At 40.6% G+C, this 25,703-nt stretch overlaps 1 protein-coding gene across 11 annotated transcripts in view; it reads left to right on the forward strand.

Moving 5' to 3' along the window:
- ATP2B2 (ATPase plasma membrane Ca2+ transporting 2) overlaps positions 1-25,703 on the forward strand; it is a 387,126-nt gene that overhangs the window by 158,782 nt on the left and 202,641 nt on the right. For all 11 annotated transcript variants that reach the window (XR_008329003.1, XR_008329002.1, XR_008329001.1 and 8 more), the window contains exon 3: positions 9,972-10,063. The gene's annotated coding sequence lies outside the window, so the exon portion shown is untranslated. The remainder of the gene's footprint in view (positions 1-9,971; positions 10,064-25,703) is intronic.

The raw sequence follows: 25,703 nt of genomic DNA on the forward strand, positions 1-25,703 counted from the left end.
TATCAGAAGTGAATAACATATCAGTAAAGAACATGTGTATATTTAAGTTGTTCATCAACCAAATCCAAAGGCTCTAGAGCCACTCTGAAATTCAAACCAATGCCTGCTTTTAAAATAAAAGTTTTAGGAGTGACAAACTATTTCACAGTCCATCTGCTAATCAACACTAAGAGAAAATATATTTTCACAGTTGGTGAAAACAGGCATGTCTTGATTATAGATCCGCCTACCCTCAAGTGTCAGGACCTTTCTGAGAACGCCTAACAAATCTCAGCATGGCAGACGCACTTACAATCTTTTGTGTGCCATAGGCTAAATTAATCACTGCTAAATTAATTTCTACACGTGCTGTAGAGGGAAGTGAGGGGCAGGTGGGGCTCGTTAACCTGGGAAGGTAACCCATCTAGGAGAAGGAAAACTCTGATCCTAAACTTCTGCTGCCTTGTGGGATATCTTCAGCAGAAGAAAAGGCTAAGGAGCAAACTGTCATGAACTGGCAGGATTTCGGGGAGGAGGAAAAGGAGGAAGAGGATCCTGATGAGGGGTGCAGCTGGGAGTGGGTCACAGGGGAGCAAGCTGGGGATGGGGAAGGAGAGGTTGTTGTAGACAACACTCATGGGGTGACAGAGGATGATGAGAGGGCAGGGACTAGTGTGTGTAAGCTGAGCAGTGGGACCCTTCGCCAGAGCAAGAGAGGCCCCCGTCCCCATGAACATGGTAGGTCCTAGGACAAAGGGAACAGCGGGTGGGGCACTCCAAGAAGCAGAGACAGGCCAGAGCCTGCAGCCTAGTTTACTAGCTGGCCAGGTGGGGAAGGAGGCATATGATTCCTCAGCTGGGGCAAGCTGAGAGCAGGTGAGTGTCACATGCCTCATCAAGCCCAGATGCTGCAATCAGCAGGCACAGTATAAGAAGGTAGCAGAGCTGGTGTACTGTGTCTGCTCAACTGCCCATGTTGGGGGACCTCGCCTAGGATTCGCCTTGGACCTGCATGAGTTTCTACTTTGAGTTTGACTGCTGAGCTTACTTACTTATCTTGGCTTACTTGGACTGAGCCTGGACTGCATTTCCTGATCTTTGGACTTGGCTTATGTGGGTTGGCTTCTGGACTTGGCACACTGTCTGCCAGGTAGGCCAGGGGATCAGGACATAAACCCTACACAAATAGAGTGGAGTCCTTATGATGGCTGTATCCCTAAAGCAGCCTTGTATGCCTCCTTCCGGCAACTCCTGCAGCCAAGCTGGTGGCAGATGTATTGCTCTCATCATAAATTACCAAATTGGGTGATTTGGGCTCTTAAGGATTTTGTCGTTATATGTTTGCTTTTTATTCTAAAGGGCCATGAAAACAAGAGCGGATAGCCTATGTCATCATGGCTTCTCCTTGCTAGGCTAAGTGTTTTAGAAAGCTTTCCTATACATTAGTACTTGGGTGGTTTTTTGTTTGTTTCGGCACAAAACTCATTTTTCAGTCTGATGTCAGTTCAGGGTAAACTACAGAAGGACAAATATGTTATTTTTAAAGCCTTCAGGAACTAAGCATTCAGTTGGATGACTTCAGTTAATTTGGGAGAGAAAAGTACATTTTCTATTTTTATTCCTTCAAGTTTGCATGATATTTCTGAAGTCACAGAGGGAAAAGCCAGTGTTCTTATTCATGGAATCCTACAATGTTCTTTTAGTGACTGCTATTAATACTCTCTGTAATTCGTTTTCCCCCTCCCTTGCAGATAAGTTTGCATTAGAAGACCAGATTTGAGTTGGCACGGTAATAATGGGCCTATTCAGTTGTTAAGGGAAAAGAGCTTGTTATCAAGCGCTAAACTGCTGCTAGAGCCTTTGATTTATTTGTTAATCTTTGGTAGTAAATACTTGTCCTAGTTCAGCAAAATGGTTATGAAGTAAATATGTTTCACATTTGGTCATTTACAACCAGTAAATTGAAATTTAACCCAGTAGTATATGAATAATTTTATTATCTGTAATGTTGTGTGTGTGAGAGAGATTGTGCTTACTAGTACAGAGTACCATCACTTCTTTTTTGGGCTGCCCTTGGCAACCATTTTGTTCTGGCACCTGAGGCAATTTTATCAACATGAGTACCAGCACTTTATTTTTTATTTTCTACCATATAAATCACCATTCAACTGATATTTATCAAAACAATAGGAAGAGAAAACCATGCTGCGTTGTTAATTAATTTTGCCTGCTCTTTCATTTTCTATTAAACTATAAAATACTTTCTCATATGTTTTTGAAGCAACGTTATTGATAGCGTGTTGAGGTGATACAAAAGCTTTTCTGAAATAATGAAGAATTGCACACAGCATTGCAGTGACTTGTACCTTTATTTGCTTTACCAGAATTAAAATATGAGACCTAGCCTGGAAAAGAAAGGGGTGCATTATGATGGAAACTGGAAAGAAGACTGATGATTCTAAAATAAGGAACAAGGGCAGGGCAGTTCTCAATACTGTTTTTTCTCTCAGAATATGCTTATGTGCACATTTTCCTAGTTAGACTATTCCAATTTTACTTGTTACAATAATCATTTTAAATCCGTGTACATTTTTTTCTCTGTAGTGTAAGTAATATTGAAATTAATATGGATCCTATCATTTCACACATATTTATTAGGCCTTGTACAGGTGCAATTGCTTAACCATGGTTAGCTCCCTCTTCCACCTCAAGTGCTAATTTTCCTAACCCTTCCCTGCCAATTCTTAGTCATGACTAAACAATATGAATATACTTTTTACACAATTCATTTCATTTCTGGCAGCCACATTCATTTCATTTTCCATTTGTTATGTCTTTTTCAACCATTCAGCCTGATAATGGAACTAAGACTGTTTTAGTGATTCTGGTAGACAATATTTGTTTAGAACAGCCTTCCCTGATCCAGTGGCCTCCAGATACTATTGGACGATAACTCCTATCATCCCTGATGATTGGCCATGCTGGCTGGGGCTGAGGAGAGTTGCAGTCCAAAACATCTGGAGAATGCCAGGTTATTGAAGTCTCCTCTGGATACTGGAAAGGGAAATATCCCTGTTGATTCCCTTGAACTGCTCAGTGACCTATATTTGAGAAAGTTACATTGAGAAGCATGACTCTAGGGACAACTGTTTTCACTCATGAAATACTAGATCAAATAATGGACTGACTCTGAAATAAGTTAGTAGTCCAAAGATATGCTGTATCATTGGTATATGAGGTCAAGAGCAAATACATTTAAAGACCTTGCTTTGGAGGTAAGGTTAAAGTAACTCTCAAGTTCCAGATTGGTAAAGATGCCCAGGATATTAATATTAGTAAATACACAAGCAAGGTGTAGCTTCATGTGCTATTTATACCAAAGGTGTAGCTTCATGTGCTATTCACCAAAGGTGAATTTACCTTGCATTCATATAAGACATTTTTGTACTGGTTTTATTTGTCCCGTAGGGACAATAATTAACCTGAAGTATATAAATAAAATTAACAACAAAAACTTTTAATCAAATGGCAGGGCCTTGAAGTATAGGGAGGGGGAAACCTTTAAGAAAAAGGAAAGAGAAGTGAATACAACAGATGGCTGTTTCTGACCATTGACTTAGTACAGTGTTATGATTTAACAGGCTTTTCAATACAAAGGGAGATTTTTTAAAAAGTCAAAATAGAATGAGAATATTTCATAGAAATCCATAAAAATGGCAGGAAAATAGAGGCCATAAAACTCCTTGATAAAAACTCATTGGATGGTAAAAAGCCAGGAAAATAAAAAAGGGTTTTACTTGATGCCAAAAAGGCATTAAAGCAGGCACCTGGCAAGAGTCTCCTGGGAGAGAGTTCCTAATGATATAATCATTTAGTGAGTTGGTCAACTGTATCATTCTGCAAAGCAATGAGAAGAATTTTAACCACTCTCCTGCTTCCCCAGATGCCTGAACAGTAACAGGAGCATAAAGATTACTAGAATACAAAGTAGTTGCATGTATAACTCTGCTTAGGTTACCACTTGGTACATGGACAGCTGTAGTAGTCTCAGCATTCCTATGCTGAAATGGTAGTATGTGGGTAGTGGTCAACCATTTAAAGAGGGTTGGGGAACTTCTGACCCTCTAGAAGTTGCAGGATTAAAACTCCCATCCTCCCAGACCATTGGCCATTCTGACAGGGGTTGATTGGCAGCTACAGTCCAATGACACCATTGGCTTCCTATCCTTGCCCTAAAGCAATTAATCTACACAATATTTCTGACATGGGGTGGAAGCTTAACACAGGCAATACATCACAAATTCTTTGAATACTTACACAATCATATCCCTCTGAGCAATTTGCAATAGCAAGGGCTGAGCTCTCTGGGGGAAAGAACAGCATTTTCCCAAATACAAAATTCTATACATTGAATATTTTGAATTGCAGCTCAGTTCTGCTCCTTTGAAGGAAAAAAATATTCACCAAACAGGTTATACTAGTGCCCCCATGTTGCGGATGCAAGTTAAGTGTGCACTGTACAGAAATAATTTGCATGCATTGAGGATTCATGGCCACCAGGTGCATACTTTCTGCACAGTGCATACTTTCCCCCACAATGTGCGGGCAATATTAAACCCTGCGGGAGGATTGTCTAGAAAGTTTCCACTTCACCCATTTTTGTCCTTTATGCAAGGGACGCCACCACTTTCTAATAATAATACCTTTATTGTCGATGTATAGTACAAGAAAATTAACCAAGCCTTCCCCCCAAAACACTCAATCTCATTGCACTTTGTGTGCTTGTCGCCAGTGGTGGAGCTTCATGCTCCGGCACCAGGGGGCGGAGAGCAGGCAGGGGGCAGGGCTGGCGTGTGTCCTGGGGTCGTGGCACGCTGCCTGTAGGGGCGTGGTGCCCAGCACGGGGGGGACAGCCGCGATGGCACCCCACTGGGATTGCGCTACCGGGGGCCGTGCGCTCCTCCCACACTCCTCTTCCTCCACCAGTGCTTGTCGCACAACACACCAACCCAGAAAGTCAGTTGTACTATATTATTTCTGCTGTGGTGGTTACAGTGGAATAATTACTAGCACAACAGAATCACAATACCACTCTGCACTTTAATTTGGTGTACCCATAGCAGCAGCATGTTTTTGTACAGTATTCCATTAGTTCAAATATCCTTATCCAGCAGTTGTAAGGTTGTAAGTTGAAAATACAATCATACATAAATGTTGCAGATCTTTGAAACATAGATAAGGAGTGCCACACTCTTTCAGTTGTTCCACCCTCGCAAGCATTTCAGTTTGCACAGTGGAATGATCATAGAATTGTAGCGTTGGGAGTGATCCCCAAGGGTCATCTAGTCCAACCCCCTGCAATGCAGGGATCTCAGCTAAAGCATCCATGACCAGCCAACCTCTGCTTAAAACCCTCCAAGGAAGGAGAGCCCACAATCTCCCGAGGGAGTCTATCCTACTGTCGAACAGCTCTTACTGTCAGAAAGTTCTTTCTGATGTTTAGTCGGAATCTCCTTTCTTGTAACTTGAAGCCATTGGTGATCTCCTCTCTCTTCTTCCCACACATTATTTTGGGGGTTCTCCAGAGCCCGCAGAGCCAATTTGGGGGGACATGGGGTGCACAGGGGGAGGAGTGGGGGGAAAGCCCCATTGCATTAGCAGGACTCATTGCACTGGCTCCCTCTAGAGCCCCTGCTCAGCTGCATCCAGCGCATAGTGCTTTAAACACTATACACAATTATCTTGGTAATTCTTACAGCCCTGTAAAGTAGGTCAGTGTTATCATTCTTAGATTATGATGTGGGGTTAGATGAGTTTGAAAAAAAAGAACATCTACTGTAAGCATGGGGGCAGTAATGGCTGCATGCATTTTAAACTAATGCAAAGGATGTTGTAATAATTTAAAATTCAAATGTCACTCTGAATGCCATTACTTGAATGTGCTTCTAATCTTTATTTAATCTTTATTTTTACAATCTTGCCACCTTGTGGTGTGCTTTGGCAATGAAAGTTTGATTGAAATTCCTTTTTAAACTTGATGCATTTTATAAGACAACATGCAAATGACAGGAATAGTCCGTGGAACATACTGAGCAATCTGATTATGAAGAGTGTGATTTAGTTTTCTCTGTTCTGCCTTTAGCATATTGTATTTTTGGAGAAGTAAATAAAATTCTGTTAAATAAAATTTCCTGGGGAAAAACAAAACACTGTTGCGTGACCCCAATCTTCAAGTAGCGTGATTTTCCAGGAGTTCCATGCGTTTACCTAGGGTCTGTATTTTCTTTTGGGAATGAAGCACAGCAGAGACTGTGGTGCCTTTATGATATATGGTTTATTTACACACATAGACAACCTGAGGCTACAATGGAGGGGTTCACAGCATCAACACCCCAAGAGGGTCTTGCTTTTCCCATGGCCGCAGTCTTGGATTCAAACAGAAATCAACCACCATTCTCTGACCCTCTGTCCAGATTTTGCCTTTAACAGCCTGCAGCCTCCCGTCCCCCCCAGGTCACATCATGTCCAACCCCAAAACTCTAAATCAAACTCTGACTTTGTCTTCTATCTCCAAGTTGGAGGAGGAGCCCCACCCATTTTCTGTCTGGCACAGAATCTCCTCTTCTTGGCGTTCTTAATAGCTCATTACTTTTCCTTTGTTGACTCATCTTCCAGGCAATTACCTCATGAGGAAGCTGGCCTGGCTTATATTTTAACAATTGCTGGATCCAGGGGTTCAGGAAGCTTGATTAAATTCTAACACTTACTGGGTCCAGGAATTTAGAAGCGTCTTGTACCCACAAACTCCTAACAATACTAAAACACTAAAACCTAGTAATAAAATGAATCCTTTCTCCTTGTTGATGGGACCAGGTTTATTTGAGGCCATTTTAAATCTATACTTTCTAGTGAATGTTTACTCCCTCCACCATATGCTCAAAAGAGCCAACAACTGATCTATGGAAAATTGCAGTCTGGATGAACACACAACAGGGCTTTTGTTTCTATCATGGGCTTCATTCGCAACATGAATAACACAGCACCCTGGTATATGATGATGTCATTGCCATGCTCCAGGGCTTCTTATTTCAAACGTGAAATGAAATTCTTAGACTCACTGAGAATGAAGATTAGATCAATCAGGCTAGACTAAGTAAACCTAGAAAATAAAAATGCTAACTAAATGAAAATGAATGAAAAGCTTTCTGCACACAATGGCAACCCAAGCACAGAAGTGTCCTGCATGCTGTACTTTCTAAGAGTGGACTGAAGATAGGATAAGTCATTGTCCTCCCCCCTTTCCCCACTTCCATTTCTGATGGAAAGTAGACTCATCAGAGAGATTGTTGGACATTTTGATTAGAATGTCTCTGAATTAAAGTGCACAGCATCTCACGGGAGAGCTTTGGGTGGGAGGAAAGAGGTGTTCTACCTCTTTTGTTGTTATCTTTGCTGTTGTATCATGCAGTATGATATAAATTCCATTGTCTCTCGAGCATGGTGGAATCTGCTAATTGATGGAGAAAATAGACACTGATTAATGGGCAATTAGCAGCAGCCAAAAAATATTCACCCCAAAGCATCTGGAAGTTACACTCATCTGCAAGGGATGGAGGGGCCTGATTGAATTTTGGATTTTGCTGTGTTCAGACCTGTTAGATTAAGTGAGGATGCACCATTGGAACTACTACTGTTTGTACTTAAAATTTATTGCCAGCTCTATGCTGAGTGCTGCTGCATAGAACGTGGCACTGGCCCAGAGAGTATAACCCAGTACTGTTTTGTGCATTTGCTTCTGTTCCCCAGCAGTAGTTGCCCAAAAAGTAAAACATATTTATTTTGATCTGGAGTATTATTATTATTTCTTAATTGCTGCTCGTTTTCTTAACCACTACTCAAGTTTTAACTGGTGCTGTTGAAATTTAAGGGGGCATTAACTGGATGCTGATGATTTCTCCTGAAATTTTATACGCGGCTTTGAAGGGGCAATTACGCCTTTAAAAATGGCACACAAATCAGGAAATAAAACCACATTACACATCGTTTTAAGTCACAGTTTGAATTAAATAATGCTTTAAAGTGAATGAGCAACGTTTACTGCATGTACGACGTTAAAGGAGAATATTATGAAAATGGTATATAGATGGTACATTACACCCGTAAATTTAGCAAAAATGTATAAAACATGTCATAAGTGTTGGAAATGTAAAGAAAAAGAAGGTTCATTTTTTCATATGTGGTGGGAATGTAAGAAGGTAAAGGGTTTCTGGGAAATGGTATATAATGAATTGAAAAAGATGTTTAAATACACGTTTGTTAAAAAACCAGAAGCTTTTTTGCTAGGAATAACAGGAAGAGAGATAAATAGAAGTGATTATAAACTTTTTCAGTATGCAGTAACAGCGGCAAGAATATTGATGGCCCAAAAATGGAAACAAGAGGAATTACCGACCTTGAATGAGTGGAGAATGAAACTTATGGACTATGCAGAACTGGATAAAATGACTGGAAAAATCAGATACCAGAAAGATCACAAATTCATCGAGGACTGGGGAAAGTTTACGGATTATCTGAAAACTATATGTGATGAACAGACAACGCTAGTGGGTTTTAAGGAGGCTTTGTGATAATACAAGGTATATTGTAAAAAAGAAACAGAGATGGAAGGTTAATATTAAATTGGCAATATCATACAGAAAATGCGTGAAGATAAGAAAAATGGATGATTGAGGGAGGTGCCGGTGGAAGTTTAAAAAACAGCAAATATGTAATTATGGTTGCACGAATTATTTGTAAAAGAAAAACTTAATAAAAATTTATATAAAAATAAAGTGAATGAGCAACGTGTTGGGGGCATCTGCTCAAAAGTCCCTGGGGTGTTCCTGACCCACTCCTTCAGTGTGCCAGAGAAGTCAGCAGTGGCTCTCTTCCTGTTACTTGCTCCCCTTTGTTCTTGGCTTGCCATCATGGTTTGTTTAGGAGAGAAACAGTGACAGCCAGTGAGGCGGCATCGGGTAGGGCACTGTTGCACCGCACACTGCATTGGGAAGCTATGAGTCCCCCACCTGTTCTGCCTCACCAGCTGCTAGTGGGGAAAAAACAAAGCATGAGTACTGATTTGCTGCAATGGCATGCCAGCCTCTGGTTTGTTTCTTCTGCTGCAGGGGAAAGGAGGGAGCAGGGGCGAAGCAACTAATAAACATTTTAGCAGTGGCTACTTGCATGCCACACATTATTGAAGCGTTGTGTACAAACTGGGCCTATAAATCTTCACCTGTAAGATCATTCTATAATTCTATCAGATTTCTGAAAGAGAACCAGCAGGCTGAATATCCTATTGCTTGGGACAGGAGGAGTGTGAAATGCCCTATACTAACTTTGCAAGCAGGTTTGATGCTTCAGATATGAGATTGAAATGGACCTGAAACTGCAGCCAGTGAAATGGTGGCATCAAGTCAGATGTTCCTCATCACTACCAGCAAAGAGCAGGAGGAGACTCAGCACTGTTATTTGATGGAAGACCCACATCTCCTATAACATCCAAAATGTTTTAGCCTCTTTTCATGCTGTTTATGTCATGTGTAAATATTAATGCAAAACAATGTGGGAGTGAAATCAAATGCACATTCTAGATGATGGCATTACCATCTGGTGAGATTAAGCAAAAACTGATTTTTACATGTGAAATTCTTTTTTTTTTAATAAGAGAGAAGGCTTAAATGTCTTAGGAAGCATACCTGCTATAAAAGCTCAGTGAGATTATACAATGTTCAATGGGCAAGACTGAACATTTTCTTGCATGTAAGGTATAACTGAGACATTAGGAGAACCCTTCATAAACTTATATCTATAACCATACATATATTGTTAGAATCTTATAAATTCCAATCTGATATCGCAGTATTGTAGTCTGCTGGTATTCTCCTACTTCACTTGTGTCCTTTATAGCTTGTCATCTTGAATCTTTCTGTTGTGTTTTCCTCTCTCCCCAGTTGCGACATCAAGATTGATTAACCCTAGAAGAAGCTGGTGATGTGACTCCAGTTCCAGTTTATCAACTCATTTCTAAGGATAAATCAGCACTGTGAGTTTTGTATGATGTTCTCAAAGCATTCTAAACAATCTTTAGCTTATCTATTAAGCTTAAATAATCAAGTTTCATTGCTAGTGAAAAGAAACCAGTCAGGAAAATGAAAATGGTGGGTTCACTATAATCCTGAAAATATTTGGGAGGAAGGGAACACAGCAGTGTGGCAATTGTTCCATAAACTTAGAATTGTAGAGTTGGAAGAGACCCTGAGGGCCATCTAGTCCAACCCCCTGCAATGCAGGAATCTCAGCTAAAGCATCCATGACAGATGGCCATCCAACCTCTGCTTAAAAACCTCCAAGGAAGGAGAGTTCACAACCTCCCCAGGGAGACCAATTCACAAGCATTTCAGCTTGCCAAAGGGAGTGGCCCACTTTATCTCACCCTGTGTGCTCTTCTGGAGATTCTTCAGACCCACCCCGAACCAATGAGGAAGCATATGGGGCTAGGAGTGGGGGAAAGCCCCTTTGTGTTAGTGGATGTCCTTGCATGTATTTACACTAGTGGGACCTTTTGACGGAATCCGGCTAAGAAGCTCCCTCTTTCTGAGAATGCGGTTCTGTTCTATATTATGAAAAGACTGACACTGTAGGGCTATGTGGATGTTCAGTTAGAAACTAATAGTGCCGTCCTATACATGTCTACTCAGAAATAAGTGATTTGCCTTTCCTTGGCTTATTCCTAGAAAAGTAGGTATAGGATTTTTTGCAGCTTAACAGCACATATTAACTCATAATAAAGTCACATTTAATTCAGTGAGGCTTACTCCCAGATCATGGGATTGCAGCAAGAAAGCTTCAATGAACTCAGTGGCACTTTTCAATATACATGCGCAGGACCATGTTATAAAAGAAGCACATTTTAACACTTGATACTAGAATTGCATTGATAGTGAATTATTCAAGGGAATATAAAATTAGTAGTTGACCTGTCTGCAGTATCCTCCATGGCAGGAATCATTTTCTGGTATTCTGATTGCACCCCCTCCCCGAACAGAATTTAGATTATTTGCATTACACAATCAAGCTCATTTTCAAAGTATTTTGTATGTGCATTTGAGTCTTACTCATTCATATAAGATGCAGAGATTATCTAAATGTTATTTTACATGGAAATGTGTATTGTGTTCTGGTGATGCACTGTTACTTTCCACAATGTGAGCTAAATGACCACATTACCTGCAACTCTCAAACCAACTCACAATGATTTAAATCATATTTCATTAGAGTAAGTGTATTACTTGAATTGCATGCCCTTAGCTATTAAAGTAAAAATATAGTCTTATTGACTGAAATGACAGAGGATCCTCAAGAATTCAGGTTTTCAAAATGTGGAATAAGTAGGAGTGTTACTTACTGGGTATTACATTGACAGTGAACTCCCATGGATGACACACAAGAATGGTAATTATTTCTCCATAGTCCTTATTGCAGAGGCACTTAAGGTTTAATATTTACTTGCATAGAGGACAGTATGATGCATTTTTATATCTCCCATAAGTTCCTTTTAAATTCTATAGCTAGCAGCAGTTCCCAAATTTTATGTGTCTAGATAATGGCCTATATCTTATCAATTTAAAACAGAAGGCATTTTCATACGCTCTGTGCCAACCATTTTATTATAATTATTAATTCAGTGCATCATAAGTATGGCCACTTACTCAATCATTCCTATTGCACTGCATTAATCAATTAATATTACACTAATTTGTATTTTGGTGTGTGGTGTAAATTGAAGAGAGACAAAAATGTGATCTTTCAAATATCCTTAGTCATGCTTTAATGTGTTCTTGAAAGTGAGTTCTTGCTAATACTTAAGTAATCAGACATTTAAATGCCTGTCTTTGGAAGATTAAAACACACTGAAATCCTGATCCTATAGATCTTTGCAATAGTCACATACAGAGTTCATCCACACTTCTGGTTGAGCTCTGTACCATAAACTCTTGGTACAGGTCAGAGAGGCTTCTCTTTTGTCCCACCACTTTCCCTGGGAAAACCCGCTGTTTATGATGCTGGCTACGTTGAGTTACCAAAAACTCACGCACAAAAATTATTGCACTGTGAAATGATGTGTTTATTTTCCTCCTCTAGACTTGCCTAATCTCTGCAATACAAAATAAAATTAGATTTGCCAGATGTCTGTGCTTCACTCATATAGGACATTGAGTTATTTTTCAAATAGTAAAAAGCTAATGGGGCCAGCAACTGTTGCCAGAGTTTGCACCTTGCAGTAGGACAGCCTATAATGCCAAGGGAAGGCTATGCCATGTCATCTCATTTCAATATTGGTAGAAGTCATCAAACTTCACATTCCTTAGCTATTAAAATATATGGATTACCACAATACAGCAGCACTTCTAGATTCCAGATTGTGTCCATGCCTGCATTTGTATAGCCTGTTTTTCTTCCATCCCACATTGTTCATCTGATCTTTTTGACATGATTGCCATTTTCACACCACAGCTAGGTGTCACTTACTTTCTTTTTGAGCCTCATTGCTGTGGAACTGTTCACCTTGCTATTACTCTGAAAGCCTCAGGGAAACAGCAGCTTTCTTGTAGGAGATGTGTGATTCACAACAGAAAAGGCTTTTTCCTGTCAATCCATCTTGAGCTAGTACTGAAATGAAAACAAAATCAATGACACGCACCTTGGTATATGCGACTAACTACAACTCCCCACCCGTCACTGTCTATTAAAACCACGTTGGCTATGCATATAATTGCATCTATTGCAGAATGGAGTAATTGCTGGCTAGCTGTGATCATGTAATGTGCCTTTGTACAGGGCACTTACTTATGGTCTAGGTTCCGAATATTGCAACTCATTTTAACTTGTTATTTCTTTCTAATTGCGGTAGTGTGATTGAGCATGCCTCTGTGACCCACCTGAAATTCAGTTGTGTTTGCATCTGAGAGATTGTCCTGCTTTTTACAAAATACCATATGCCTCAGCTCTGTGGAGCTATATGGCAGGAGACAAGATGCATTCCTGTTCCATAATTGCATAAGCCAGATGAGAGCTTCTATCCTCAGTTGGGCTCCCAAGCATATTGGAGCAATCCTCATTTACTTTCTGCAGTAGTCCCACAGAACAACTCTTCCCCCCTAAGGCATCAACACTTTCACCACATGCATAAACCAGAGGAACAAGGAAAGCAGATGGAACCCCTACATATCTGTTCCACCCCCCCCCCAGTTCATCCTCAGCCATCCTGCTGCTTCCTGCAGGCTACTGGACAACAGCACATCTTGTATAGTGGTTGAGTTAATGGGCTCATCTCTGCTGTTTCTGTCCACATGGCTTTCATCTCTCGGCCCTCCTTCCCTTGCTTCTTCCTGCCTCCCTTTGCCTTAATATCCCAGCCAAATAGAATGAATACACTGCTCACCTTAGTACTTCCCTTCACATTTTGTGTTACAGAGAACAAATCATAGCAAATAAGGTAGCAAGCTGGTAGAAGGCAGAGGCATCTCTCCCTATTCCATCCAGAGATGCAGCCCAAGGTGCTGCAGAAAGGACTGAAATGGGGGTGGGGAGATTGTGCACACAAGTCAAAGCTTGTGAGCCAAGCCAAGGAATCAGCTACCTTAGTATTAAATGTGCAGCTGCATGTTGGCAACTAATTTGTTTTTATTCTTAGGAGGGTTTATGAAATTTCCTGAACCATAAAGAAGGAAGCGGCTCAGAACTACTTCCTTCTTTCTGCATTAATATATCAATATAATCATAGTGTTATTCAGAGCCTTCTTTCACATGTACTGTACACATGTTTGCCTTTTGCTCACCATGAGCCAAAGTCTGCAGTCCTTTATTTCATAAGATCTTATTAAAGCTTTTTCATAATACAATAAGATCCAAGAAACGAGTCTAAGCAGAAACAAAATGGAACGAAAAAAGAAAATATAGAGTCCTTTCTCAAATGTAGCTCTTAACCCTTGTCACACACAGAAAGTGGTGGATCCTCCCAGCTCTCACCTGGGAGCTTTCTTTTCTTCTCCCAGTCTCTCGCCCTGGGAGATCTTTGCTTCCCTGCTTTTCATTTAAGGTCCTTCTGCCAACCATCCACTACCTTCATGTGTGTGTAATCCATGGACCCTGGTAACAGACCAGAGGATACCAAATAAAAATTAAAGAAAATAGAAAGAAAAGAAAGAAGAAAAATAAATAGGACTTCCAATTTTCTGTCAGTTGCATAAAGGAAATTATTAAAAACATTCACTCTTGGATATTCTAATTTCTGTCAATCAATATTTCCCCAGTTTTCAGACAAAAATGACTCACATTCATTCCTTTTCCATTTCACACAAAAAGTCCAAAAGGGATTCTCTAATTATTACCATTAATAAATGTCAGCAATGTTTTTTGTCTAATCAAACATATCAACTTTGCCTCCAATAACTTCAACAAACCATTCTTCCAATATTAAACAATAATAAATCTTTCCATCTTTGCCCATATAAGCCAGTACAGAAATACATATAGGCATTCAAGGGTTATTATTACTGACCCCCATGTATCCCAGTCAGTCAAAAAGTAATGGTAGCTGTGTTGACCCATAAGAATTCCAAAGTCCATATTAGAGACTGCGGTGTTAAGCGGACTTCTTATTCTAAAACTAATGGAGCAAATTTCTGAAATAAATGAAACAAGCAAAGCATTATTGGGAAAACCTTTAAGTGGAGAAAGCCAAATTATTTCCCTGCCTTGGACCCTATTGTCTCATTGAAAAGGAAGCAAAATTAATTTCTGGCTGGGGATAGCAAAACAGTTTGACCCACCTATGGCTCCAGGTTTGCCAAGGAAGAGCAATATGAGATGCAACATGCCTTACAAAAGAGACAAGCTATTCTTATTATACAAGCACCTGGCGATAAAACAGTGCAATTAAGTTTTCATTATCAAAGAAATCGAAATACTAGTACTGAAATTTCACTGCTAGCCAATATTCTCATGATGCCCTTATTCAAGGAGAAAACAAGGAAGTACTTTAAAGGAAATGTTAATACTGTGTTGAAAAGGTTCCACACCTGAGAAGCAAATATAAATACAGTGCAGGAGGTGGTTTCTGAATAGAGTACGTGGTTTTTCAGTGTGAATTGTCATTGTGTAAAAAGGATGTGTCAGATCTTGATTTGGGTTACCCTGTCAAATATGAAATGACTTTTCTCTTTGCCCTTGACTGTGTTGTTAAGAGGTAAACACAATCAAAGGTAGAGCACACATAGTGGCATGGGGTGAAAGAATCCCTTGAAATGGCATTGTGCTTCTGCGTATGATGCAAAGAATATATGTATTTTCCCTCCTTTTCTTCAAATATTTTTTCCCTCATTGGATCAAAATATTTTCAACTGGATACCAGATACACATTTACATATTATTTAAATTCCATGCCAATTTTCTTATTTAAAAGTATGGAATGGATTTTGGAATGTGAAAACTGAAATGGACCAGAAATGAATGCACTGACCCATCCTTATTTTGCAGTGTATTTAAGTGCTGTCCTGCCCGCCATTCCCCCTTCTCGATAAGCAACAGTGACCTGCCTGCCAGAAAACTAGCTAGTATAGTGGCTTTGCCTCACCTTGAGAGAGACTTCTTATTCTTATTCTAAAACTAATGGAGCAACCCCCCCAACCCCCCCACCTCAAATCAATCAAGAATGACGCTGGAGACATTTTGATCCAGTGGGAGACACCCGCTAAGGGAAGAGGAAAAGGTATTTTTTGTGGATTCCCCTCCCTGCAAGCCCCAGCACCCCAATAATCTGTTTTGAGGGACCCCAACTATGCAGAACAGGGACGTGGGTGGCGCTGTGGGTAAAACCTCAGCGCCTAGGACTTGCCAATCGCATGGTCGGCGGTTCGAATCCCGTTGTTCGGTCCCAGCTCCTGCCCACCTAGCAGTTCAAAAGCACCCCCGGGTGCAAGTAGATAAATAGGTACCACTTTATAGCGGGAAGGTAAATGGCGTTTCCGTGTGCTGTGCTGGTGCCGGTTCGCTGGAGCAGCTTCGTCATGCTGGCCACGTGACCCGGAAGTGTCTGCGGACAGCGCTGGCTCCCAGCCTCTAGAGTGAGATGAGCGCACAACCCTAGAGTCTGTCAAGACTGGCCCGTATGGGCAGGGGTACCTTTACCTTTACCTAACTATGCAGAACAGACTTCTGGATAGGTGTAGGGGAAAGGGGACATCAGCAAAAGTCACTTCCCCCAGTCCTCTTTTGGTGATGCATCTACTGGAGCAACAGTGCGTGGTGGACTAATTGGACCTCACCCTATATATGCCTAGTTCTGTAGATGTAATTGTATCGGTAAGCCATAAGTAAAGTAATATTGGCAAAGGCCCTGAAGGTTCCAATAATAAGTTATAGAGGGTATTTATAAGATTAGGACTCTAGGGCCCCAAAACTGTGTGCTTTCTACACACTCTGTGGAAACATGTATGGTTCAGGAAGACAAATATGTACTCGGAACAAAAGTTGCTCTTTTGACTTTTCCAAGGGTTAAGGCTATTTGGGCATATTAACTGTTTCTAAATATTGGCTGTGCTATACGCTATGTTTAATTGCTCTCCTTCTGCCACATTGGATGGCTGTTTTGTGGGTACTCTGTATAACCAACTCTATCCCTGTGTGGGGATAGAGCAATAAAAACATAAATGCATTTTTTTCCTTCCTTCCTTCCTTCCTTCCTTCCTTCCTTCCTTTCTGTCATTTTCTTTTGAAGACATGCTTTATTGCCAACTCCCCTGGTCAGTCCTAATATCACCTGATGCTCAGCATCTACTCCTCAGTATAGGATGTATAGCTGATTTTCAGTACAGTAATGTTGGAAGAATTCAGCCACACTTAGTATAGAGAAGGCTGGCTCTTTATTTTCTGCAGTTGGGGAAAGAATAGTGTGCTAATTATGTGAGACAGACGCTGAAGTATGAATGAATAATTCTGAAGATGAAATGTGGTGTTTTTAATCGCATTAGCTATTAAGAAATATTTCCATCTGGAAAAGACCAGATCTTGATAGGTTTAATATGAATGTTTTTATATTGATTTAACACTTACCAATATTGTGTTTACTGCTGTGCAGTTGTTTACATGTTTCTGAAGCAACTGCTGCACACATTTTTCTGGGTTATGTAGTTGCTCTTTTAATTTTTGCACATTTATTTTTTGTTTGTATATTCACATTATATACTGCTGCTTATTTAACCGTGTTTCTATAGCTCTTGGATCTATATAATGGAAAATAAGCTGAGGCAACTGTGTTAAGATGTCATCACATATTGCTAGTTTGGAATGAGAATTAGAATTTGATCTCATTGATCACCTATTCCCCTGTAACTTCACTTACAATGCTGGCACTTACCCCAAATTTAGATTAGTTAATTGGGATTTCTATACTTATACTAGAGTCAAGATGCATGTGCCACCATCTAGAGCAGGCTTCCTCAGCCTTGGCCCTCAAGAAGTTTTGAGACTACAATTCCCATCATCCCTGACCACTGGGAGTTGTAGGCCAAAAACATCTGGAGGGTTGAGGTTGAGGAAGCCTGATCTAACTGAAGACAACTGAAGGCAGCCCTCTTTAGGGAAGTTTTTAATGTCTGATGCTGTACTGTTTTTAATATTCAGTTGGAAGCCGCCCAGAGTGGCTGGGGAAACCCAGCCAGATGGACGGGGTATAAATAATAAATTATTATTATTAGCGTATTATTATTATTATTATTATTATTATTATTATTATTATTATTATTATTTAGAGACTTAACCTGTGTAGACAACGTCAAGGAGAGCTCCAGCTCTCTGCTTCTGTGCATGTGAAACCTCCGGGATCTGACAATTAGTCAAAACGCTGCTTTGGTTGAACTTAGTTGGCCTGTCTACCTAGCAATTTCTTGACTTGCTGGGCCTTGCAAGGAAACATTCTAAATGGCCCCCAATAACTAATAATAAAGGCCGTGCCTCTCAGGGGTCCCTGGGGCTTTGGATTCAACATCTCCCAAGCCACTGATTTCTTACCTATACCTGCTCGTCTTCACAGCTTTTACACAGGCTATTGCTATGAGGAAGACTGCTGGAGGTTGCTTTCCATGCTTCTGGATGCAGCAGGTGCCTTCACAGCAGTGGAAGATTATCCTCCACATTATCCTAATACTCTCCAGCAGCACAGACCGGGGGTTAGGTTGGTCTCCATTAAAACCTGAAAGGGCAGGAGTTCCAAAGTCATTTCTCGATGACCTGTTTCTTGAAAGTGCATCCTGCCTTGTTTGCAGAATGTTTGTGAGGAAGTCATACAATGTCCATGGTTGATGGAGCATTTGTTCTGATTTGTGAGGTTATACAATGTCATTCAAAGCCATGGTTATCTCACATGTTTCCATCCATTTCCCTGTCACTTTCCTTACTTCAAAAAGTTCAGGAGCTTTCTGGAAGCGGGTTTGTTACAGAAGAGCACCAAATCCACTTTAATTGCACAACCTGAATTTGCTGGTATGCAGCTGAATCCTGACTGCAAAATTGCAGCAATCTGAAAGCAGCCTAACTACTATTAATCATTCTATACCTGCTTTTCTGAAGTGGTAAAAGTGAGGATTTTTTACATTTTTACAAAATGTAAAAAATGGAATAATTTTTCTTTTGGTATGCTTTTCAGTATGCTGCAGATATCAAAAAAGGAAGGTTAAAAAAGACTGGTGTAAAAAAGGAGGTAGAGACAGAGAAAGTGAGATATTACGATTTCACTCTTCTCACTGGAAGAACACCAATTCTTTCCTATTTTCTGTGTTTAGATTGGTGCCTAGCAAAATGGATGTTTTACTAGGTTCCTGTCAAATTGCCTCTTTAGTACCTCATTAACCAACAAATGCTTTTGAATATCAGGTCACAGGGATAGTGTTCCTGATGCCCAGCAGCTTCAGTAATTGCAGTTGCTGTACAGTGACTGCAGTGTAGCAGCAGTGGTCCTTTCCATTGTTGAATTGTGATGCCCTTTAAAGGGTATCTGTAGGGTTAATAAGATGCTAATACTAACAAGGAAAAAAGGCCAACATATTGCCTCTGTTTCTTAGGGTATTGTCTTGATGAATTGATTGGGGAAGGTTTGCTCATCTTTCAAGACCTTGATTTAAAATTTCAAGTTCAAATTTAATATCTGTTATTTGCAAAAACATAGTCCATATTCGTTTTCTGTTTATGAAAACATATCACTCAGGATGGCTTGCAATATTTAACATTACTACATTATGCAGTTGTTCCAAAACTGATAGAGTTGAGGCTAATGTCGAAGACATACATAGAAAGGATAGGGAACCATTTTAAATGATATGACCCAAAGTAACAAATAAAGGAAAAAAACCCAACCCAACCTGCTGGTGAATTCTAGCTGTGCAGAAACTTGGTGGCCCTCACCATTGATTCTGTCAGTGTCTCAAGCTAAAAACAATGACCATAGCTGCTTTAGAATCTGGATCTGACAGCAACAGCAAGGATATTGAAAGTGAAATAATGACCTTTAACATTGACAATTATACTACTGGCACCATTTGTTAGATCATCTGTTTATTGACAAAGCAACTGAAAAGTAAATACACTTTTTAAAACTCTCTCTGTTCAAGAACACTGTGAGTGACACCAGCTTTGTGTTTTCTGTGCTTCAGTTGCCAGTATAATAACAGTCACAAGGAAGTAATGACTACTGTGTTTGTTTATATTTCCTATATGACCCATAAGATTTCCGTAGCAACTTACATTGTTGCTTTACTCACCAAACCTCATCCATTCTACTAAGAGATACTAACTTGGCTTCACTAGGTGATGTATTTCCTCAGGTACTGGAGTGCAGCAGGTATCTCCAATTCAAGGATAATATGGTAATATACATAAGAGAGAGGGGACTTAATGCATGTTTTGTTCCTGGGTTCACACAACTTGGGAAGACAGCCAACAAAGAAATAAATCTATAAATGCAAATGTTAAAAAAATAAAATTCACAACACAGCATGGAAGATGACAAAACAGGAGTGTGCTGCATCTTCTCAAGAATAACAAAACAGAAAATAGTCAATAACACCCAGAAACTACTTTCATATACAGCAAACACAGGATGGAAATTATTTTAGCTTACACACTGTTTTAGCATTCACAAAAGAGTAGAATCTGGGGGGTGGGGTGGGGGTGGGATATAACAAAAAACCTGCTTAGAGTGTTTTGGCCATTGGAGTTACATTTAAGTATACAATACTATTATTTATTTAGTATTGTAGTACTATAATATTTATCATATATTTAGTTAGCAAACAAAATACTTTTGTTTGTTTGTTTAAATGTGTTTTTAGTCTACTCAAGGCAGGGTACAGTAGAGTACAGTAAAACATAAAACAATCCAACAATATAAGTGTCAGCATAGATGAAATACAAAACCATAACAGGGATAATACAGCAATAAAGCAGCCAACCATATGAGAAAACAGATGTATTTGCAGTTGACAAGAAAAACTCAGTACAGTATCTGAGGGGAGGGCATTCCACAGTCATGGTGCTGCAGCAGAGAAGGCCCTTTTATAAGTCACCACAATGGCATGACTACCACGAGGACCTCCCCTGCATGTCTCAACTCTGGGCTGTTTAGGTCCCAGTTGTTTAGAACTTAATATGCTATTAGAAGCACCTTGACAGCCATTGTAACTCTGTTAGGACAATTGTTATATGGTCTTGATAACTGCTCAACAACTGAGCAGCTGAAGCTTTGGGACCATTTTCAAGGGCAGCCCATTAAAATATTTTCTGGGAGTTCACCAGTACACATGGGTGTAGTGGCTAGGCTATTCCTTTCCAGGAACTACTGTAGCCTGAGAACAAGTTGACGCTTGTAAAAGGCACTCCCGGCAAGCAAGGCACCTTGCACCCCCAGTGACAGTGATGGATCTCTGAGCATCCACAGACTATGAACCTGCTCTTCCAAAGGGATTGCATGCATGACCAAAACTAGGATTGACACCTAATTCCCAGACCCACAAGGTCTCTGTCTTGTCAGGATTCAGTCTCGGCTTATTGTCCCTCATCCAGCCCACCACAGCATCCAAGCACTTTAGAAGACATCTGAAGGCAGCCCTGTTTAGGGAAGTTTTAAATGGCTGATGTTTTAATGTATTTTTAATATTTTGTTGTAAGCTGCCCAGAGTGGCAGGGGAAACCCAGCCAGGTGGGCGGGGTATAAATAATAAATTGTTGTTGTTGTTATCCAGAACTCACACAGCCTCACCTGATTCCAGTGTCCAGAAAAAAAATAGAACTGATTTCAGCATGTTGTAGTGGCCTGGGTGGTGTGGCAGAGCCATGGAAAGTCCCCCCCTAACACTGGCATCACCATAGGAGCCAACTCCAATAAACAGCCAGCCCAATAAAATATTTGAGGGGGCCAGACCTCCCCAAAGCTGATGGACATTGCCATTCAAATGGTGTGCGTGCACTGTGTCATGTGATCTATTATGTGGGGAGGGCATACCTCCCTCCCTAATGTTTTGTTCAGGTTGGCACTCCTGGACATCACTGGAGCTCATCAGTATGGGGCTGGGATGAAGCAGGGCAGTGGCAACATTGGGGCTGCCCTGACGCTTGAGCCACTACCGTATTGATGGCACTGAGCTCCAAAAATTAAAGACACTACCCTAATTTAAAGGTTGTATCTTGGGCAACAAATGCAGATCAGATCCAAACAAAACAAGCAATGGTTTCAATGAGAGTGTGTGCTTAACTCTTCAGTAGATAAGAACAGGACTTAACAACGCTTAATATTGGTTGAATTGTGTTCTTTTTCATTGTAACAAAGTCATTACTCATCCTGATGGCAACCGCAATAAAAAATATCTGGGTTTTTCTTGTAGTTTGTGAAATGGTTCACAATTGGTTTTAGCTTTACTGTATAAACAGCAGCTTATGGGGAAGTTTCCCCAGCACATCTGGGTTGTGTGCTAGAAAAATAGGTGACCACTGTCCACATACTGTGCTCCACACTAGAACAATTCTAATTTGAAAAGTAGTGCTTGGAAATGGAGATAATTGCAGGGCCGTTTAGTGAGGGCAGCGTGAAACTTTACTCTCACTTCAGCTTTAAGTGTAACGCTTGATCGCATCATGTAGAGAGATGCATTAGTGGCCACTGTATAATCTCAGCAATATGACCAATTGCCGAAGGGATGAATTGTTCCAAAGAACTAGTGCACAGAAATAAAGCCAATAGGCGATGTGTTGGTCTGCAGTACAATCTTCCTGCTGTGATAAAGGGTTCCAGTATTTGATACCAACAGCTCTCACAGTCACCGTCCATGAAAGAAGGTTTATTCCCTCCACCTGCAATGTTTGCAACTGATATTATTCACCCTGGTTAGGAAGGGGAATTGTTTTTTTCCTAGCTGCAGGGGGGGGGGGGAGAAGTATTTTTCAAACCTAATTACTGTGTTTATAGATATACTTAATGATCAAATAATCATTTGTTGAAAACTGTAATAGACATGATTAACAAACATGATCTTATTGTACCATATTTCTTTGAGACTTACAATTATATCCCACTTCCTAACCAAAAAGGTAATTCAGCTTGCAATAAAATAGGACAAAATACGTACAAAATAACAATGCAAAAACAAATATAAGCAACCACAAAAGCATTAAAAACAATCTTCTCAATACTCAAGTAAAACAGCCAAGACCACAAAAGCCTTAAAGTGGTTTTTTTGGGGGGGAAGGGGGAATAATTGTGTTGCTTGCAATCCTGCTGTTGGGTTTCCTTCTTTTAATTACAGGCATAGCTGGGATGATTGTTTTTACTGGGACTGCAGCACATAGGAAGGTTGGGGTTATCTCCCCCCCCAACCTTTACAAAAATTGACTGTATGACCCTCAGAGTCCCTCCCAACTCTACAACTCTATGATTCTATACCCTCCCTATAGTGCTGCAGTTAGGAAAAACTCCCATCTGTCACAACTGAAGCTTCTAACCCCACCTCCTAACCCTGCCATGCCTTTTGTGTGTGTGTGTGTTTTTAACAAGATTGTGGTGGGAGAAGAAATAGTTAAACTTTCCCTTGCAGTGCGGTCCCATTAAAAAATTGCCGCAAAATTGGTCCCCCCCCCTTAATTACAATGTGGTTGCAAGTGCTGCATTTAGTGCCACACCTAAATACAGGGAAGCAGGGAACCAACTGAAATTCTCTTAGCAAAGTGTTCCAAAGAGCAGGGGCTGCAATGGAGAAGGTGGAGTCCCCTGTGCTTTTGGCCTCTCCTACTGATCTGAAGACATAAGCATGGAGGAGGACACGTTGCTCCTGGTATCCATGAACTTTAATGGGGGGGCACTCATTCAACCACAGCTGACAGGTGGTGGAAATAATACACATTTAGCATTATAGAGAACGGTATACAACAGAAGGGGGAGGCCAATAGGGCCTGCTTCCACCCTTTCTGGTAAGTTACAGATAGGTAGCCGTGTTGGTCTGCCATAGTCAAAACAAAAATTTTTTCCCCTTCCAGTAGCACCTTAAAGACCAACTAAGTTAGTTCTTGGTATGAGCTTTCGTGTGCATGCACACTTCTTCAGATACACTGAAACAGAAGTTGCCAGATCCTTCTATATAGTGAGAAGGTGGGGAGGGGTATTACTCAGAAGGGTGGTGGGAATGGGTGATTGGCAGATAGCTGTGATGAGCCTGTTGACGACTCTTATCGACTGCAATAGGTCTTACAGGAAAAAGCAAGGGGTGAGAAGGTGAAAAATGGCTTTGTCATGTATAATGAGATAAGAATCCAATGTCTTTGTTCAGACCAGGTCTCTCCATGGTTTTAAGTTTGGTAATGAGTTGCATTACCTTACCTTTCTGGTAAGGTAAACCAGTTGTGTCCTCCCCCAAACTATCCAATAATTGCTTCCACTGCACTATCTGTAAACCTTTACAACCCCCTAGTGGGGTAAAGTCTGGAAAGTCAATGCAATTGCTTTCCAATGTACCCCAAGGCAGCCAGATCCCTTTCAGTTTTCTTGGGAGGGAGAGCTAGTACCTGGCTCCTTGTCTCCCCTAGAAATTAGAGCAACCTGCTTTTCTCTGTCAACCTCAGTCCAGTGTCTCAAATGGCTTAGGCTTGGGGTGGGTGTGTTCACACTAATCCTGTGAGTTGGCAACAATGCAGAGACACAACTGTTCAATTATATAACATTTATTAAGAATAAGGAAGGCAATGGATATAACGAAGGGACAGAGCAGAATACTTCCAAAACAAAAGGTGCTCTTTAGCTGGAGTCTACCTGATCCTGCACTAGTTATTTACTAGTCTCTGCTAGATCTCTTCATGAGCAACACAGCAGAGATGGTCAGTTGCTGGCTTGCTGCCCACATAGGGTTGAGTGACAGCTGGTACTTTGTCAGCCATTCAGAGCATGGGTCAAATAGAGGGCAAGAGAGCATGGTCTTTCTCCACAGGGTGCAGAACAACCTGTATGAAATACAGTGGTACCTCAGGTTAAGTACTTAATTCGTTCCGGAGGTCCGTACTTAACCTGAAGCTGTTCTTAACCTGAAGCACCACTTTAGCTAATGGGGCCTCCTGCTGCTGCTGTGCCGCCGGAGCCCGATTTCTGTTCTCATCCTGAAGCAAAGTTCTTAACCTGAAGCACTATTTCTGAGCGGAGTCTGTAACCTGAAGCGTATGTAACCTGAGGTACCACTGTACCACAAATGTCATACGTTCAAGTCTTAACACATGAAAACCAGAAAGCAACAGTCATTTGGCAGTTCCTTCTTAATGGTTTGAGATGTACTAACCTACAAAGAATTAATACTTCTATAAATCTTTCTGAATGTTTCTAAACATCTAGAGCAGGGGTCAGCAAACTTTTTCAGCAGAGGGCCAGTCCACTGTCCCTCCGACCTTGTGGGGGGGCCGGACTATATTTTGAAAAAAAATAATGAATGAATTCCTATGCCCCACAAATAACCCAGAGATGCATTTTAAATAAAAGCACACATTCTACTCATATAAAAACACCAGGCAGGCCCCACAAATAACCCAGAGATGCATTTTAAATAAAAGGGCACATTCTACTCATGTAAAAACATGCTGATTCCCTGACCATCTGCAGGCTGCATTTAGAAGGCGATTGGGCCGGATCTGTCCCCCGGGCCTTAGTTTGCCTACCCGTGATCTAGAGCTATAGCCCATTGGTAGAACAGGCTGGTACTATAATTTATAAAATATACTGGGCATACAATAATCATGTACTTTCCCTAGTTTCTAGTTACACACTTATTTACATACAGTATAGGTAGATTTGTTTTTTAGGCAGTCAATATTTGTAGTATGTTCCAAACAGAAAGTATATCAAAGAAATAAAGGTGTAAGAGAGAGCATTTTATGTAAAATACTTGAGATCAATAATACTTATTTTACGCAATACCTTTAAGTGCTGTGTCAGCTGTATAATATACATTAATAGATTATATGTATTCAGTACTGAATGCTGCTCCCCCCCCCCCACATTGGGCTGTACTCTATTCCCATTAACAAGTGATCCAGCTGCTATATTTCATACTGTCATTATTAGTGGCATGCTGCCCTCTGTACTGGTTCCTTGCCAGGACAGC

This window comes from Podarcis raffonei, chromosome 2, assembly GCF_027172205.1.
Source record: "Podarcis raffonei isolate rPodRaf1 chromosome 2, rPodRaf1.pri, whole genome shotgun sequence".
In the NCBI taxonomy this organism is placed as follows: domain Eukaryota; kingdom Metazoa; phylum Chordata; class Lepidosauria; order Squamata; family Lacertidae; genus Podarcis; species Podarcis raffonei.